The 18,653-nt window shown below is 35.7% G+C and overlaps 1 non-coding gene across 1 annotated transcript; it reads right to left on the bottom strand.

Annotated features, from left to right (window-relative positions):
- Positions 1 to 571: 571 nt before the first annotated feature.
- On the bottom strand, positions 572 to 694 carry LOC112449178 (U6atac minor spliceosomal RNA). The gene has a single exon (XR_003037663.1). It is a non-coding gene; the product is annotated as a U6atac minor spliceosomal RNA (small nuclear RNA).
- Between the last annotated feature and the right edge of the window lie 17,959 nt (positions 695 to 18,653).

Here is an 18,653-nt window from a genome sequence, read left to right as displayed (position 1 = left end):
GGATACATATACCTGACAGTGGAAACTGAAGTCTACCTCCTTACATTTTCAGTTTCCAAGTTTCATATCCTACACAGAATAAGCAAGAATATCTTTTCTGTCCAACCCCTTCAACTACAGATAGTGAAAACTGGGCAGCTCACAGAGCCTTCCCTGACATAACCTATCATATATCCTTAGGCAACTGTCACCATTGTGGTTCCAAACAAGGTTCATCATTGTTCTCATAAAACCCTCAGCACACACTTTCCCAAAACAGAGAAGATATTGAGGGGAACACTTCCTCCACCCCTGATATTTTCCTCCTTGGGCAGAGTCACACCTTAACATTGTAGTCTGACCCTTGTCTGTCAGCTCCTTGACTCATTGCATGTGAAAGTGTTAGTCACTCTGTCATGTCTGACTCTTTGTGACCCCATGAAGTACAGCCTTCCAGGCTCCTCTATCATGGAATTCTCCTAACAAAAATACTAGAGGGGGTAGCCATTTCCTTCTTCCTGACCCAAGGATCAAACCTGGGTCTTCTGCATAGTAGGCAGATTCTTAACCATCTGAGCCATGAGGGAAGCCCAAACAGTGGTTAGATGCCACAAAGTAGTTGGCATTGTCTTAACTGTATGCATGTTGTCAGGCCTGAGAGCCTTGTCGATCCTTGTCAAGGGGAGTGCTATCCTTCTCTCCTTTCATATAACACTCATGGCATAGCAGGAGTGAATTTACTATAGCTGAGTCTGGGAAAAGAAACCAGGCAGTATGACTCTGTCCTTTCAAATCTTCTTTTTCTTGGGAACTTATCTGAGCATGCCAAAATTCATTCTTCTCTGTTCCTTTACATCAAGGGAAGACAAGGCAGCCCCAGAAAGCTGACTATGAGTGGGTGAAAAAGTTGATTTAATTCAGGAATTCCAAATCAATAAGTCTGTTTCTTTCTTTCTCACTTTCTTCTTTCCTTCCATCCTTCCATGCTTCTTCCCTTCCTTTTCTGCCTGTCTGTTTTTATCACTCACGTAAGTAAAATTCTCCCAAAGCACCCCCCTCAAGTGTCTTGTTTTTAATGTGCCTTAGACCCTCACTGATACCCACAGTGATTGTTTTCATTGAAATAAATAATTATTTCCTGTGTGCCAATTTGGTGAGATAATATCTCCCAGTTTTAGAAAAAAGTTCCAGTTTTTTTCCCAAACGGCCTGTATATGATCCTAGAATGCCTATGGATAATCCATTATGGGTTATGACAATAATGACATAGTAAATATCTATTTCAAGTGAATGTCTCCTGGCTGTTAGGCTATATTGATTACAAGTTTGTGAAATCAATATTTCTATAGATATTGTTTTATTGTGTATAAACAAAAGATGCTAGGGAAAAAAAATCTTCTTTAATCCTGCTTTATTGATTTTAGTTTCTATGTTTAATATTAATTAGTACCAATGTCTAACTAAGCATAATTTAATGATGTGCAATTTCACCAAAGTTGTATTTAATACAAAGATTCAAAATAAGAATATAATTTAATGTTATCACAATACCTGTGCTGCTGTTGTTGAGTCGCTAAGTCTTGTCTGACTCTTTGCAGACTTCATGGACTTCTCTGTCCATGGGATTTCCCAGGCAAGAATACTGGAGTGGTTTGCCATTTCATTCTCCAGGGAATCTTTCTGATCCAGGGATTGAATCTATATCTTTGCTTGGCAGGCAGATTCTTTACCATTGAGCCACTGGGAAGTCTGTCCCAATATATTTTTAGATGAAATGTAATGATTTAAAAAATTTTTAAATTATTACAAAACATTGATATTAAATTCCACTGAATTATTCATTCAGTGACATAGGGATTAAGCGAAATGTCCCTACTTTAGACATATAAATAGTGTGAGGATTTTTTATATTTTTGAAGGAAGGTATCTGATGAAAATGTGTTTATTAGTTGAGATGAACATTAAGTGTTTCTATCAAAAACAAGATTCCGACTTGTGTAATTCTGAGACAGAAATTCTAGAACTGTACCCTATAATGTCTTCAACAAAATCAGTTCTGCTTAAAGTCATTTTTAAGTTAAATTTAAAAAATAAATGCCTAAAACATCTTAAAATTTCAAACTATGCACAGTATGATAAATATTTCTAAAGACTTATAAACAATCCAACTTGGTGTAACAAAAAAATTAATCACTTTAGTTTTATCTTTTTATAAATTTTCTACATATGTACAATCACATATAGATAATACATATGTATATGATACAATTCACTTAAAGATATTTCTATGTTAGCATTAAATATATATTTTTGCTATGCATATTTTATAGGCCTTTTTTAAACTATTTTCTCTATTCATAGAATTAAATATTACACAGGCACTCTGTCTATGTGTATGTGTGTATGCTCAGTTGTATCTGACACTTTGTGACCCTATGGACTACAGTCCACCAGCTTCCTCTGTCCATGGAATTTTCCAGGCAAGAATACTGGAGTAGGTTATCATTTCCTATTTCAGGGAATCTTCCTGACCCAAAGATGGCACCTATTTCTCTTACATTGGCAGGCAGATTTTTTTTTTTTTTACCACTGTGCCACCTGGGAAGCCCACATAGGCAATTTAGAAAATCATATATTTTATTTCACATTTTTAATAATAAAATTATTTACAAATTCTTACTGGAGATTCAAGCTACTTATCTAGACAATTCTCCTAAAATGTAAATTTAAGTTTCAAAATCTTGACTATAAAATTTCAAATTATAAAACAAAAAATAATTTTAAAAGAGGGAAAATAATTAATAATTAATTTCACTGAAATTTAATATATTACTATATTGAAAATCAAGATCAGTGATATCTCTGTGTTTGAAACATAAGGAAGAATGAATAAGAGATTCTGTTTTATTCAGATGTGTGGACACTGTCTACACAACAACTTCTTTCCTCCTAACTGGAAATTCATTCAGCCCAGTTTTTGTCACTCATGAGATGTAAAGCAGGAATGGCAAGAAGACAACATTGGAGGAAGTGTCATATGTTCTGTCTATACCATGAACATGGTTAAGCCAACATAATTGCGTCAAATTATGTTTTCCAACAGATTCAAAATTCGTCACACTTTATCCAGATTTAGAACTAAGGAAAAAAAAAAAAAACTTAAAAAATCCAATTAGTCAGTCATTTCAAATTATGCTTCTTTTCTCTAAGATTCTGATATTTCTTCTTAATTTCTTGTCACTTGGAGTTTAATTAGTAAACTAATATTGGTTTTAAAACATTGAATAATATTTTTTTCTAGACCTAAAATATATTTTGGAAACCGGGTGTCAGTATAGCCTCCACATTATTTTCATCTGTTCATTTTCACTCTTTTGGACTCCTTTTGTAGGTAGATACCAGTTCAATTCTATTTGGTAAATCATTGGAAAGACTATGTTTTAGATGTACTAAGTATGTCTTACTAATGTAAAGATAAATCATGTCTATCATTTTTTTAAAACAAGGTGTGGTAATTTGACATGGAAAGAATTAGATCAGACAAAAAATAAGGTTTGCTTATTGTTTAATCTTGCTTTGTTTTGTTTTACAAATGTACATAAGGAAAACAAAACACAATATTATGTAGTCAACAGTAGACTTGCACATTGATTTTGTGGAGTTTAAGTCTCCATCGATTTTCAGAAAAATAAAAGGAAATTTGTACTTTATTCTAAGTTTGCAAGGCAATCCTTTTTGAATACAGTTACTCTAAATTACATGATAAAATGGTTATCCTAGACTACAAAATTAAAAACTAAGTATATTTTCTTCAAGATAATAACAATAATTTTAATTCAGGAGAAATAGAAATATGTTTGAGATATACTTTGCAAAGACTAACTACCACCTTCAGAGGGTTGTGTTGTTCTTGGGTTACTTGTAACACACTGTTTTCTTTGTAGACCGGAGAGAGTACTAATACAGTTTCTAACTAGTAGACATATTTCCCCCCAAATTTTTTTGTGTCTACTAAAAGAATTTCACTGAATATGAAGGATATAATTACATATATATATATTTATATCTATCTATAACATTTTACATTTTTAAAACTCATAGTTATATTGGAACCTTTTTAAAGCAAACCTAAAAAAAATAACAATGTCAAATGTCCAAAAGTCAATAGTTACTGAAGATTTGGTTCCAAAGACACAGTAATAAAAGGTTTCAGAGACTATATAGTTCAGAAAACTTATACTTGGCTGTTATTTTTTAAGGCCAGACATTCTTCAGCACTAGTGTATATTTTGTAACTCATTATTTATATTTGAAAATGTGAAACAGAAGAACTTTTTTATTACATAATTGTAAGTAGGATGGATGGAGCAAGAACATTAATCTATTTGCATAAACTGTAAAATACTAAACAAAGAGTACTTCCTCTCAGCCAGGCAACCAACCCTTTCATTTCCACATCAACCTTTTACATGAAGGTATTATTAGTTATCATCATCATCATCATCATTATCATCTGTACTTTATGAATGAGAAAACAGATGGACAGTTTGCTGGGTAATTTTTTGAAGGTCACTCAGTACATCCCAGGACTGAGATATGAATCCAGGCTGTCTGATTCTATTATCTATGGCCTTGATCATCATGTTACATTGCCTGTGAAGCTTCACTGAAAAAGACTGAGCAATCTGACAAATAATCAAGTTTTAATTGAAATATTTTTAAAGGAAATAATCCATTCTAATCAAATACTGAAAATACGACTGTTTGACATTTAATATTTAAATATGTTATAAATCAAGTATCATAGGCAGACCAAAATTATTTTAAGGTCTTTCATCATTTCTGAGGACAGCTTCCTGTCAATTTCTTTAACTTGGAAATCTTTATTTTCAAATCTATGTAAAATGCTTCATGTGTTATTTATATCATATATTTTAAGTAAAATATTCAGAAACAAGAATGTGACTGTAAACAAGGAGCTACGAAAAAAAACCTTATATGATGTATGAACATATATTTGGATATTTCCATAATATATTTCCAAAATTTGGCTATCTTGAAACATATCAAGTTATAATATCTGTCTAATCTTTGTTAAAGATGTTTAGGTCACATAAATTATACTGCCATCGTCTGTAAATGTAGCATTAAACATCTATGCATTTACATAGAATATCTAACTGTAAACAACAGCCTCCCAAACAGCCCTGGACACTCCTGAAAGTCCCATGACCCAGGATCCTCCCATTCAGGCAAACCAAGATAGTTAATTATCCTTTTTTATTTGATAAAACTAGAAAGTAGAAGCAAGGAAAAAAGAATGTAGAACTCCAGTAACTTTCCCATTTCAATTATCCTTTAATCAACCTCCAATGCAGGAGATGTAGTTTCAGTCTCTGTGTTGGGAAGATCCCCTGGAGGAGGAAATGGTAATGCACTCCACTAGTTTTGGATGAAAAATCCTATGGACAGAGCAGTCTGACTGGCTACAGTCCAAAGGGCTGCAAAGAGTCTGACACAACTGGGCAACTGATCACATGCACTATATCACCACTTACTTTGACTTTAATATGTGGAAAGATTTTAATTGTACACTGGTTTATTCAATAATTGGTTGCATTCAATAATTGCTCATTATGAGAACACTGCATATTAAATTCTACATCATGTTTTTGGCTATGAAAATAAATGGATATATTGAATCCTCTATTTTTCAGTTCTCAGCTTTCTTTATGGCCCGACTCTCACATCCATACACCACTACTGGAAAAGCCATAGCTCTGACTATAGGAACCTTCATCAGCAAAGTAACGTCTCTGATTTTTAATGCTCTGTATAGGTTTGTCAGTGATTACATCTTGCATGGGCTCCTGTTTCTAGCTGACGTCACTACTAGAACATCCATGTTTGTCTTAATCAGAACAAAATACAGTCAAGTACTGTTGTGGTTCTGATTTTTTAAATAGTTCTACTCCAAAATCACTGCAGATGGTGATTGCAGCCATGAAATTGAAAGAGGCTTACTCCTTGGAAGTAATGTTATGACCAACCTAGACAGCATATTAAAAATAGAGACATTACTTTGCCAACAAAGGTCAGGCTAGTCAAGGCTATGGTTTTTCCAGTGGTCATGTATGGATGTCAGAGTTGGACTACAAAGAAAGCTGAGCACAGAAGAATTGACATTTTTGAACTGTGGTGTTGGAGAAGACTCTTGAGAGTCCCTTGGACTGCAAGGAGATCCAACCAGTCCATCCTAAGGGAGATCAGTCCCGGGTGTTCATTGGTAGGACTGATTTTGAAGCTGAAACTCTAATACTTTGGCTACCTGAGGCAAAGAACTGACTCATTTGAAAAGACCCTGATGCTGGGAAAGATTGAGGGCAGGAGGAGAAGGGGGTAACAGAGGATGAGATGGCTGGATGGCATCACTGACTCGATGGACATGGTTTGGGTAGACTCCAGGAGTTGGTGATGGACAGGGAGGCCTCGGGTGCTGCAGTTCATGGGGTGGTAAAGAGTCGGACACGACTGAGAGACTGAACTGAACTGAACTATACAAATTTATCTTTGTACGTTGTTGTAACATAAATGATTCTATTTTGTTAACATTAATTGAATAATATGATTTGTTGTAGTTAAGTGTGGTTTAAAGCATATTGAAAAACAGAGACATTACTTTGCCAACACAGGTCTTTCTAGTCAAGGCTATGGTTTTTCCAGTGGTCATGTATGGATGTAAGAGTTGGCCTGTGAAGAAAGCTGAGCACCGAAGAATTGTTGCTTTTGAACTGTGGTGTTGGAAAAGACTCTTGAGAATCCCCTGGACTGCAAGGAGATCCATCCAGTCCATTCTAAAGGAGATCAGCCCTGGTATTTCTTTGGAAGGAATGATGCTAAAGCTGAAACTCCAGTACTTTGGCCACCTCATGCGAAGTGTTGACCCATTGGAAAAGACTCTGATGCTGGGAGGGATTGGGGGCAGGAGGAGAAGGGGATGACAGAGGATGAGATGGCTGGATGGCATCACCGACTCGATGGACGTGAGTTTGAGTGAACTCCAGGAGTTGGTGATGGACAGGGAGGCCTGGCGTGTTTCGATTCATGGGGTCGAAAAGAGTCGGACACAACTGAGAGACTGAAGTGAACTGAACTGAATCACTGATTAGAATTAAGACTGCAAGCAGAAGAAACAGTCAAGATAAATTTGGTTTGAAAAAAATAAAACTTTCTCTGTTCCTTACAATAGGAGTCTACAGATAGAAGGTCTGGGGTTGTAAGTTAATTCTCTTGCTGTGGTTTTTTTATTATTGATTTTCTTAATATGAAGTTATTAGGGAAAAGGGACTTCCCAGGAAGTGCAGTAGTAAAAAATCTGCCTGCTAATGCAGAAAACACAAGAGACACAGGTTTGATACATGCATTGAGAAGATCCTCTGGAGTAGGAAATGACAACTCAATTCAGTATTACTGCCTGGAAAATTCTATGTACAGAGGAGCATGGCAGGACACGACTGAGAGACTGAACTGAACTGAACTATACAAACTTATCTTTGTACATTGTTGTAACATAAATGATTCTATTTTGTTAACGTTAATTGAATAATATGATTTGTTGTAATTAAGTGTGGTTTAAAGCATATTGAAAAGCTGGGGGTTGGTCCAGGGGGTTGCAAAATGTCATATACAACTGAATAAGCACACACACACACACACACACACACACACACACACACTTGCACAGGGAAAAGAAAGAACTAAAATGATATGGTTTATCCTAGGCAAATGAATTGTGTGAACTCTCTTAAGTGAAAGAGTAAAGAAACAAGTGGTTGCAATTTGTATATAATGTGGTGAAGCTATAGATATAAAATTTAAAATTTGTTGATATATGGCAAAATGCACGATACTGGATGCTTGGGGCTAGTGCACTGGGACGACCCAGAGGGATGGTATGGGGAGGGAGGAGGGACGAGGGTTCAGGATGGGGAACACATGTATACCTGTGGTGGATTCATTTTGATATTTGGCAAAACTAATACAATTATGTAAAGTTTAAAAATAAAATAAAATAAAAAAATAAATAAAAAAGCTTAAGCTAAAAAAAAATAAACTGTTTTTAAATTAAAAAAATAAAATAAAATAAATTAAAAAAGAAAAAAAATTGTATGTGGAGTTTGGAAGACAGTTTTTTAAACGTAATGCTGTATTTGTGAGTCATCAATTTACCCTTTGTAGTTTTGCTTGCTTTGTTTTGCTATTGAGAAGATTAATTCAGTTTTGTCTCACATTATATATAGTATCTGGAGAAGGCAATGGCACCCCACTCTAGTACTCTTGCCTGGAAAATCCTATGGGCAGAGGTGCCTGGAAGGCTGGAGTTCATGGGGTCGCGAAGAGTCGGACACGACTGAGTGACTTCATTTTCACTTTTCACTTTCATGCATTGGAAAAGGAAATGGCAACCCACTCCAGTGTTCTTGCCTGGAGAATCCCAGGGATGGGGGAGCCTGGTGGGCTGTTGTCTATGGGGTCGCACAGAGTCAGACACGACTGAAGCAACTTAGCAGCAGCAGCAGCATATATAGTGTCTACTGAGTAAGTATAAATTTATTATAAAAAATAAGTAGCAGAAAAATCTTAACAGTAGGACACCCATGAAAGTAACAAAGATGATTTTGTCCTGAATTACCTACCATGTAATTTTTATATAGTGTATATCAAAATTATGTTATGAAGACTAGGATATATAAGGGGAGAAATAAGCAATGTTGCAATTAAAATATTGGTAAATTAGAGGTGTCCCCAGAACTTCTCAGTAGAAAAAGGAAGCATAAATCCATAGGGAAGAAGATGATAATAGGAATGGAACTGTAGATGTAATCAGTTCATTTGGCAGATTAAGCTATAAAATAGTTTCATGAAAAAGGGGGATGTAGAGTAAGAAGCTAAAATCACAAGGAAAGAGCCATTTAAGTAAAAGGCACAATAATCAATGAGAAGAACATTAACCATGTTTTCGGTCAGATAGGGAGAAAAATCTGGTGTCATAGAAACCAAAATTGGAGTTTATAAAAGAATTTGGGAAATAGTGTTGACAAATCTGAACCAAAGACCTGATGGATTATGGAAAAGGAGGGGCCAACTTCTTCCCTCTGGACTTTTGCAACTTGCACAGAAGCACTGATTTACGGTGAATTTCCAAAGTATTTGAACTAGAATAAAGGAGAGATCTGACAAAGGAAAGGAGAATGAGAATGAGTGGATTGTGTGAATCTGTAGCCTCTGCTTGGTTCCCTCATCTATATTCCTTTCTATAAAGACCAAAATATATGTCCCTCATTCTGTACCTGCCTGTGAGCACCCAAGCCTACAAAGATCACCTTCTCCAAGGGACTGAGACATCAGTGTTCTATTCTTTGACCAGTCATCTATCACCCCTGAACACAAATGTGATTTTTTAATGTGTTACCCAGTTTTCTTCTACATAGGGAAAATACTAGGATTGCTCTTCTTGTATGCAAGATGAGAACAATAACATTTTCTTAACTAGAGCTTGTCCAATAATTTCATGTAGAAAAAAAGAAATTGGAAAGTAGTAAAGGGGTTACCAGTTAACTGGTTTCATAAATTTTAGGACATGGTTTGGAAAGAAACTACATTTCAATGTTTTGGGGAATAAAATTTTGTTTCTGAAGTTACCCAAAGCATGAGGAATTTGGAAGACATTAGGTACCAAGAGAAGGAGAAACTAGTATATTCACATAAACAATGAGTAAAACTGAGGAATATTATTTATTATTGAGGATAATGTATTAAAGATGATAAACAGAGGGAAAGAAAACCCTGGAGTGGGAGAGACTGAAACAAGAGAAGGGATATTTCTAGAGGCAAATCTGCATTATCTGTGAAGTAAAATGTGGAGTTGCTTAATATAGTAAGGAAGACAAAGTGTGTGACTATAAAGATGTAAAGAAATACGTACCATGAAGAGCCCTTTGAATCTTTAATGTCTCATTTGACCTCTAACTCTATCACCTACGTTTTGCAGAACTAACATAGTTAGGTAAAATAGATAGTTGACAGCCAAAAGTTATTCATTTGTTTCTCCACTCCAATATATAAGCTTTTGTTAGTAAACTCATACCCTAAATGATCATAATTCTTCTGTTTAGTTCATTCTCTTTTTAAACGTCAGGCAGAAGAAAAATGTTGCTGTTATTGAAGAAATCAGCCAGATTTATCTTGAGTCCAATAAGTAAAATGTGATCTCACCTCATATCCTAATTTGTTTTATTTATTTATTTTTTTATATATGATTAGCTTTCAACTTTATTCTTTGTTTCTCTTTAACAAAAATCTCTTAGTCCTGAGGTAACAAAGACAGTAAACTGGGTGACTTAAAACAAGGTGAATTTATGGTCTTTAAGTTGTGGAAATTAGTTGCCCAGAATCAAAGTGTTAGCATGGCCATGCATCTTTCTAAAGCTCTAGATGAGGAAACTTCTTTGTCTTTTCCAGCTTCTGATAGTTCAGGTATCCCTTGGTTTATGACAGCATCACTTCAATCTCTGCCTCATCTTCATAGGGCCGTCTTTGCTCCCTGATGTTTGTCTAACTTTCCATGGTTTTCTCCTTCTTGTGTCTCTGTTTTCTCATCTTTTAAGCTGCCAGTTGTATCAGACTAGGACCTACCCTAATTCCATAAGATATCATCTTAACTTCATTATCTGCAAAGACCATATTTCAAAGTTATATCACATTCCCAGGTACTGGGGGTTAGGACTTCAAGTTTCTTTGGGGAGACACAATTTTTACTATAATAACTGCAATTAAAAAGCCAAGACTTAATATTTTGCAACTTATATTCCTCCCTTCCATTTATAAAACATCTGGAAACTACATATCCGAGTCTTTTTGTATGAGCCTCAGCTAGGGGATTGAGTGAGCCTCAGCTAGGTCAGTGGACTGATAACCAAAGAGCTACATACAAATCCCATCTCTGTCTATGGAGATTTTACAGGCAACATTTGAATATGTGGCTTCCATATAGGGACTTCACTTGGGTCACTGAGTCACATTCAGGGGAGAGCTTCTACAAATCTCAACACAGGAATTTGCACACATGAAAAATAAATTTTCCTTGTTAAGTCAATGAGTTGCAGAGAGACTACCTTAACAGACATGCACATGTATGTTAAGAAAAGGTTCTACTCTCAATGTTATTATTGGATCCTCTAATATTATGTCTAGCAATAAAGGACAAAATATATATAATATGTATAAAAACCTCTTAATCCACAATGCGGTGTTGTTGTTATCTTCATATAGCTCATCTTCTCTCAAGACTTAGAATATACTATCAGTTTCATTGGACAGTATTTTTAAGGTGAAAAGACTTGCAATTAATGATTAAGTCCCAACTGTTTTCAATGCACAATAAAAATGATATCACTTTTATGGCATCACTGAGTCAATGGACATGAGTTTGAGCAAACTCAGGGAGATAATGAAAGACAGGGAAGTCCGGCATGCTGCAGTCCATGGGGTCGCAAAGAGTTGGACAAGACCGAGTGACTGAACAACAATGACAATAAAAGTAACCAAGTTTACAGATTTCCTAAGATGACTGATATTCAAATATAAAGCTAATAAAAAAAGCAAAATAATTGCAAGACATTGTCTGGCAAAGGTTAATTATCACTCTACAGGTTATTTGATGGGAAATCCTACATACATATGTGTTGTAGAAACATGTTTAGACCAGCAAATTTATATTAATGTGTTCATTCAATTATGCATTCACACAATGCTTTGGTGCCTATGTTTAATACTCTCTGCTTGGATTTAGGTATAGCAAAGCGAAGCAAATAGGCAGGTTTCAGCTTGCACTGAGTTTACAGAACATGGGAGGAAATAATAAATGATGATACAGGTGTATAATTACATACTGCCAGAGTGTTATGAATGAGATGCAGAGGCAGATATAAAAACACAGAGCAAGAAATGTGATCTATCCTGTATCGAGCTGAGAATGTTCCCATAAGAAAGTGACATCTTTCACTGAGTGTTTAATGTTCAGTAAGAATTAACTAAAACAAAAGGTGACTGGTGGAAAGTGGTTTATGCAGAGGCAACAAGAGGTCCAAAGGTCCTGGAAAAAAATGGATTAATTCTAGGAGTATAGAGAGCTCGTGAAAAATGTGTGAAATGAGAAGAAAAGTAGGGGACAGAAGTGGCAGGAAGCTGCAGTCTATCTCTTAGGGATTTTTTTTCCATACTAAAAAAAAATATGGTCATATTTGAAATGAAAATATAATTCTGCCTGCAATTTGTAGAGAGAAAAATTGATCTGGGAAAATAATTTTGGAGACAGCTGTAGTATTTCAGTTTTCAATCTTAGACTAGCGGTTTGGGAAAATGAGAGAAGTAAATAATTTAAGAAATATTTAGGATGTGCTGCATGCAAACCATAGAATATAGGCATGTAAAAACATTCTACTATTTCCTCTACTATATATTGCCTTTCCTTAAAACACCATTCCTCCTTATGGCATATCTGTGCCTATGCCTTTCTGGGGAAAGTAAATGATATGGATTAGGGATAAGAGAAAACTTGTCAATGAATATCCATTACAACTTAGTTTCACCTCCTAATTATTTGGAGGGAAATTCAATCAATTCACATTCAACTCTGCTATTTCCCCTCTGTTAGTATGTATTCTCTTCCCTTCTTCTCTCCATTGTTGAAATGTGAAGGCTAGATCCACTCTGTCTGGCAAGGGAAGAACCATTTGTGTGCTTTATTGTTTTCCCATGTATTCAACAAGTTGTCCTTCACTCTGCCTGGTCACTGAAATACCAAGAGTGTACTCTGAGGTGAAGCTTGTTTTAGTCTTGTAGAAATAGAACACTTGATGTCAGTAGTCTTGGTTATCCCAAATCTATCTAACCATTTTTTTTTTTTTAATTGGAGGATACTTGTTTTACAGTATTTACTGGTTTCTGTTGTACAACCACATTAATCAACCATAAGGATACATATTCCCTGGTATCTCAGGCTGTAAAGAATCTGCCTGCAGTATAGAAGACTTGAGTTCAATCCCTGGGTTGGGAAGATTCCCCTGGAGAAGGGAATGGTAATCCACTCCAGTATTCTTGCCTGGAGAATTCCATAGACATAAGAGCCTGGTGGGCTACAGTCCATGGAGTCACAAAGAGCTGGACTTGATTGAGTGACTAACACTCACATACATATGTCACCTCCCTTTTGAGCTTCCCTCCCACCCCCATCCCACCCCTTGAGTTTGTCACAGAGCATCAGGCTGAACACCCTGTATTATACAGCAATGCCCCACTATCTATTTTATACATGGTAATGATACATATTTTAATGACATTCTTTGAATAGCAAATAGGAAGCCAAAAATTTGCTTCTCCACATCTTTTACCCATCTCTCCCCCAACTCATACCCATCCTCAGTATCTCCATACTGTTTCCTCTTTTTTGTCAGGAGGGACTTCCCTTGCATCATACCATGCATTTCTCTATCATATATATATCAATCCTGCAAAAGACTCTGTCAGAATAAAGTTTATACTTTGTTCCTCCAAAAGTACTTTATTCTCCCCAAACCTTGTTCTTTGTATGTAAACAAAACAATAAAACAAACAACAACAACAACAAAATAACTTTTGGCATTTGGGGGTTTTTGCTTATTTCTATAAAACCCGAATTTCAGCATTAATATTTCCATGTACACACAAACTAAATTCTAATTTGAAGGTCAAAGTTGTGCAAAGACCTGTTTGTTCTTGACTGTTCTCCCCATACCATAGTAATGATTCCAAGCTGGGAAAAGTGAGAGTCTAAACCATATTTAGAATTACATGTAATAAAAAAAAGAAAAACATTTTTAGTGGACATTCACATCTGTTAATACCTTTTTGCCTTTAAGAATGGCTTTTTTCTTCACAAAATGATATCTGGGTACTTAGTGAAGTTTGGATACCTTTAAGCAAATTGAGAAGAAATCTGTGGTCCATACACAGAACTTAAGTGCTAACTTATAAATGTACTTTTCCAGCACATTCTAAATTTGATCACTGTTCATGAATCAAAGATATGTGATTAATCCACTGTATCTTTTTTTTGTGTGTGACTTCCCTGGTGGCTCAGGTGGTAAAGCATCTGCTTACAATGCAGGAGACCTGGGTTTGATCCCTGTGTCGAGAAGATCACCTGGAGAAGGAAATGGTAACTCACTCCAGTATTCTTGCCTAGAAAATCCCTTGGACAGAGGAGCCTCTTAGGCTGCAATCCATGGGGTCGCAAAGAGTTGGACATGACTGAGCAGGCAGGCATTAATGATATATTTGAGTTCAATATCTTAATGTTCTTTGTTCCCTGATTGATTCTGATTTACTCTACTCTCAGTACTTCAACCATTTATACACACATCTGTCTAGGAATTTTAGCATTGATCGGGAGGTTGCAAAGCTGCCATGATTAAAGTGGAGAGACAGTTCTGGGAAGACATAAACAGACAGATAAAAAATATTTTGCCAGTCTGACTATATGGCTAAAGATGATTCTAATAATAAGAACACTCTAAATGTACTTTAAAAATCAAATACCTGTATGTGCTATTAACTTGTGAAATAGTAATATGATTATAGGTTTTCTCAGATAAAGGAAATTGAAAAAGTTAAATCCTATCAATTAAAATTATATTCTATTAATTTATGTTAGACACATTTAGTAAAGGAAAAAATTGTCCTGCATACAGGAAATAGTGTCAGAAAAAAACATACTTTTGTACCTAAGAAAGAAATGCTGGCAAGCTTCCCGGTTTAGTGTGCATTAAATACACACACACAAACATAGGCACATACACATTCATACACACAGCTGCTAAGTCACTTTAGTCGTGTCCAACTCTGTGCAACCCCATAGATGGCAGGTCACCAGGATCCCCTGTCCCTGGGATTCTCCGGGCAAGAACACTGGAGTGGGTTGCCATTTCCTTCTCCAATGCATGAAAGTGAAAGTGAAGTTTGCGCAGTCGTGTCCCACTCTTAGCGGCCTCATGGACTGCAGCCTACCAGGCTCCTCCGTCCATGGGATTTTCCAGGCAAGAGTACACACAGAGTAAGTCACAAATATTAATTTTATTTTTTAATAGAACAATTTGTAATTCAAGTGTGACAAATATTTCAATGTACTAACAACATACTTATCCCTCAAGCAAACCTTTATTTTGGAAAGCTCTAATACATTTTAAATAAATAATACATGGTAATTATGTTGGCATTTCCAATGCATTTGGCTTTCTAAAACATAATGTCTTGATTCCTGGAAAAGAATAATCTAAATATGTCTAAGGAATTTTTTGGGGGTGCAAATCTGCCATTTAGAGCAGTATTTCAAACATAAATGCCCTTTGTTTTTGTTCAGTATTTAAATCATGTTCAACTCTTTTGCAACACCATGGACTGTAGCCTGCTAGGTTTCTCTGACCATGAAATTTCCCAAATAAGAATACTGGAGTGTGTTGCCATTTCCTTCTTCAAAGTGTCTTCCAGACCCAGGGATCAAACGTGTCTCCTGCAGAGGCAGGCAGATTCTTTACCAGTGAGGCACCTGGGAAGCCCTCGTAAATGTCCTATATACATGGAAAAAGAATATGTACATATGTATGTCTGTATATATACGTGTGTCCGTATGCATATGAACTGTATGTCTGTATATATATATACATACAGACTTACAGGGCATTGGGAAAGAAAATCTTTATAGTACAGTGAAGAAACAATACTCACAACAGTGAACTTTTACATCATGGAAAACAACATGCCAATGGTTAACACATTGTATTGTATAAATGTTAGCCATTTGAGTTATGAATTACTATTGAATCAATAGTACTGAACCTTTGAAATTTATTACTAAGCTTCTTGCTTTTTTGTGTTCAAGTCAATACAGATTCGATGGGCCCATAAATCTTATTGTTACTTCTAAAGTGAGTTGTTTCTCCTCCCTACCATCACCAGCTACCCTATCCCCCCAGAGTAAAGACAGCGTAAAGCTTAAGTCATATTGTTCCTTCAATAGCTGAGTGAAGGAAGTAAATGAATTACACAGTAAAAGACAGTTATGGAGCACTAAGGTTCAGAGAGAACGGTGGGTGTGAGTATCATGTAGCTTCCCAACTGCTAAAAAGGATCTTGACAAAGTGGATCCCAGCTGTGTTACTCCAGATGCCTGCTTTCTCTTAATGACCGTTAGAATAGGCAACAAAGCAATTAATGGTCTATCTGTTAAAAAAAAAAAACCAAAAAACTGTCAGATAACTTTTAAGTAAAAATAGGATAAAAGGCAATTTCTCAATGTAAACCTCGTGTAAACATTTTAATATGAACTTGCCCCTAGGATAATTTATTTGTAATTAATAAATTCTGCTGCTGCTGCTAAGTCTCTTCAGACGTGTCCGACTCTGTGTGACCCCATAGACGGCAGCCCACCAGGCTCCCCCGTCCCTGGGATTCTCCAGGCAAGAACACTGGAGTGGGTTGCCATGTCCTTCTCCAATGCATGAAAGTGAAAAGTGAAAAGTGAAAGTGAAGTCGGTCAGTCGTATCCAACTCTTCGAGACCCCATGGACTGCAGCTCACCAGGCACCTCCGCCCATGGGATTTTTCAAGCAAAAGTACTGGAGTGGGGTGCCATTGCCTTATAAAAATCAAAGTGTCTCAAAACAGGTAGAGTTATTAGTGATAATTACTAAATACCTTCCTAAATACAGTTTCTAGCTGCAGTTATGCAAACTGGTAACTATTTAGCCTCTGCTTGGTTAATTCTGAAAACCAAAATTCACACTTAATAAAAAAGATTTCCTTATTAGACAGTCTTGTTTTTAATGAGTTCTTGTTATTACTAATGAGTTCCTGTTATTCATTACTTGAAGTGTGCACTCTTTAAACACTCCCACAAAAATTCAACTTACTCTTTGAAACAAGGCAACTGTCATATTGATTTTTTAAATAACAGGCTTTAGATATTTAGTGCAAGCATATGTTTGGGAGAGAGATGTCTGAGCTTTCTCCTTTTCATCAGTTTTCTAATGTAAATATTTATAATGATTCAAAGCATTCTTTTTATGAAATGAATGATCAAAGAAATCATGCTCATAACTCTTAATAGCCATATATTTCTGTATATGTTTATTTCTAGAATACAAAGCTAATTTATTTTAGCTATTTACATTTATAATGTAATATGTGCCTTTGTCCATGATAATTTAATAATTGAGACTGGATTAAAATATATCAGTTTTTTTACTGTGACTTGAAACTGTCACACTAAGTGTTTAGACTTCACTTATTAAAGAGCAGCTAGCAAACATGTCAATTAAAGGACAAGGTTAATAGGATCTATATCTCCTACTTTTAACAATTTTTGTCTCATCAGATCATCACTATGTTAAGGGTCAATACATATCTAATTGATAGAATTAAGTAAAAATAAATGAATTATTAAATTATTATATAATTGTGATTACTTTTTCTAATTTCAGTGTTGGATCTTAAACTTGCTCTCTCTATGGACAGAGTATATAGATTATTTGTTCAGTAATTATATAAATATGCATGCCTGTGTGAAGTCGCTTCACTCATGTCTGACTCTTTGTGACTTCATAGCCCATAGCCCATAGGAGAATCCATAGGATTCTCCAGGCAAGAATACTGGAGTGTGCTGCCATGCCCTCCTCCAATTATATAAATGTAAATCTATAATTTATAGATTATATATTTATATAATTTAGTGCAACAATGCAGTTTAAGACTGGAAATAATTGAACAATATATTTAATTAACATATCAGATTGAGCACTCTACCGTTGGTCCTACCATGAATCAGAAGGAATGTATGTGTGTAGCCTTCTATTGTGCCATAAGAGAGCAATACAAAATCATCTATGTATTCATGCCCTCTTGACAGGAAAAACTAGAGAAAAGACGAAAAGCACTAGACACTGGTCGTATCTCTTATTCAGATGGGAGAAATCTCTTTGAGCCCATAAACCAGCTCAAAGCAGACATACCTCTAGCACATATCCTAAATAATTGGGAACCTCAAACCCTACAGAAGAAATACTTGGTCTTTTTCTGTTCCAAGGCATGGCCTCAATATAATCTATCTGATGGTGAAAGATGGCCCTTTGAGGGCACGCTTAATTAAAACACAATCTTATAGTTAGGTTTTTTTTTTTGTAAACAGGAGGGGAAAATGATCAGAAGTCCCTTATGTACAGATTTCTTTGATTTAAGAGAAGACCCCACATTACATACGAATTGTGAGTTCTCTCAATCTGTACTGCCTGTAGTTTCTTCTGAATTTTTAAGTCCAAACTGTTCCCCTTACCTGGGACTGACTAAATCAAATCTTGGGAACTTCACTGGTCCCTATCAACTCCATCTGTGGTTCCTACTCCAAAGCTGTACCCTTTTCTTCTTCCATTACAAGAAGTAGCAAATTTGGGGTACGGGGACCAGTATGGGTCCACATTCCTTACCCTCTCCATGATGTATGGCAAATTAAAATAGACCTGGGAATTTTTGCTGATAATCCTGATAAATATATAGAAGTGTTTCAGGGTCTTAAAAAATTCTTT

This window comes from Bos taurus, chromosome 12, assembly GCF_002263795.3.
Source record: "Bos taurus isolate L1 Dominette 01449 registration number 42190680 breed Hereford chromosome 12, ARS-UCD2.0, whole genome shotgun sequence".
NCBI classification, from domain to species: domain Eukaryota; kingdom Metazoa; phylum Chordata; class Mammalia; order Artiodactyla; family Bovidae; genus Bos; species Bos taurus.
The sequence above is the reverse complement of the archived record's forward strand: the minus strand, read 5'-3'. Positions and strand labels throughout refer to the sequence as shown.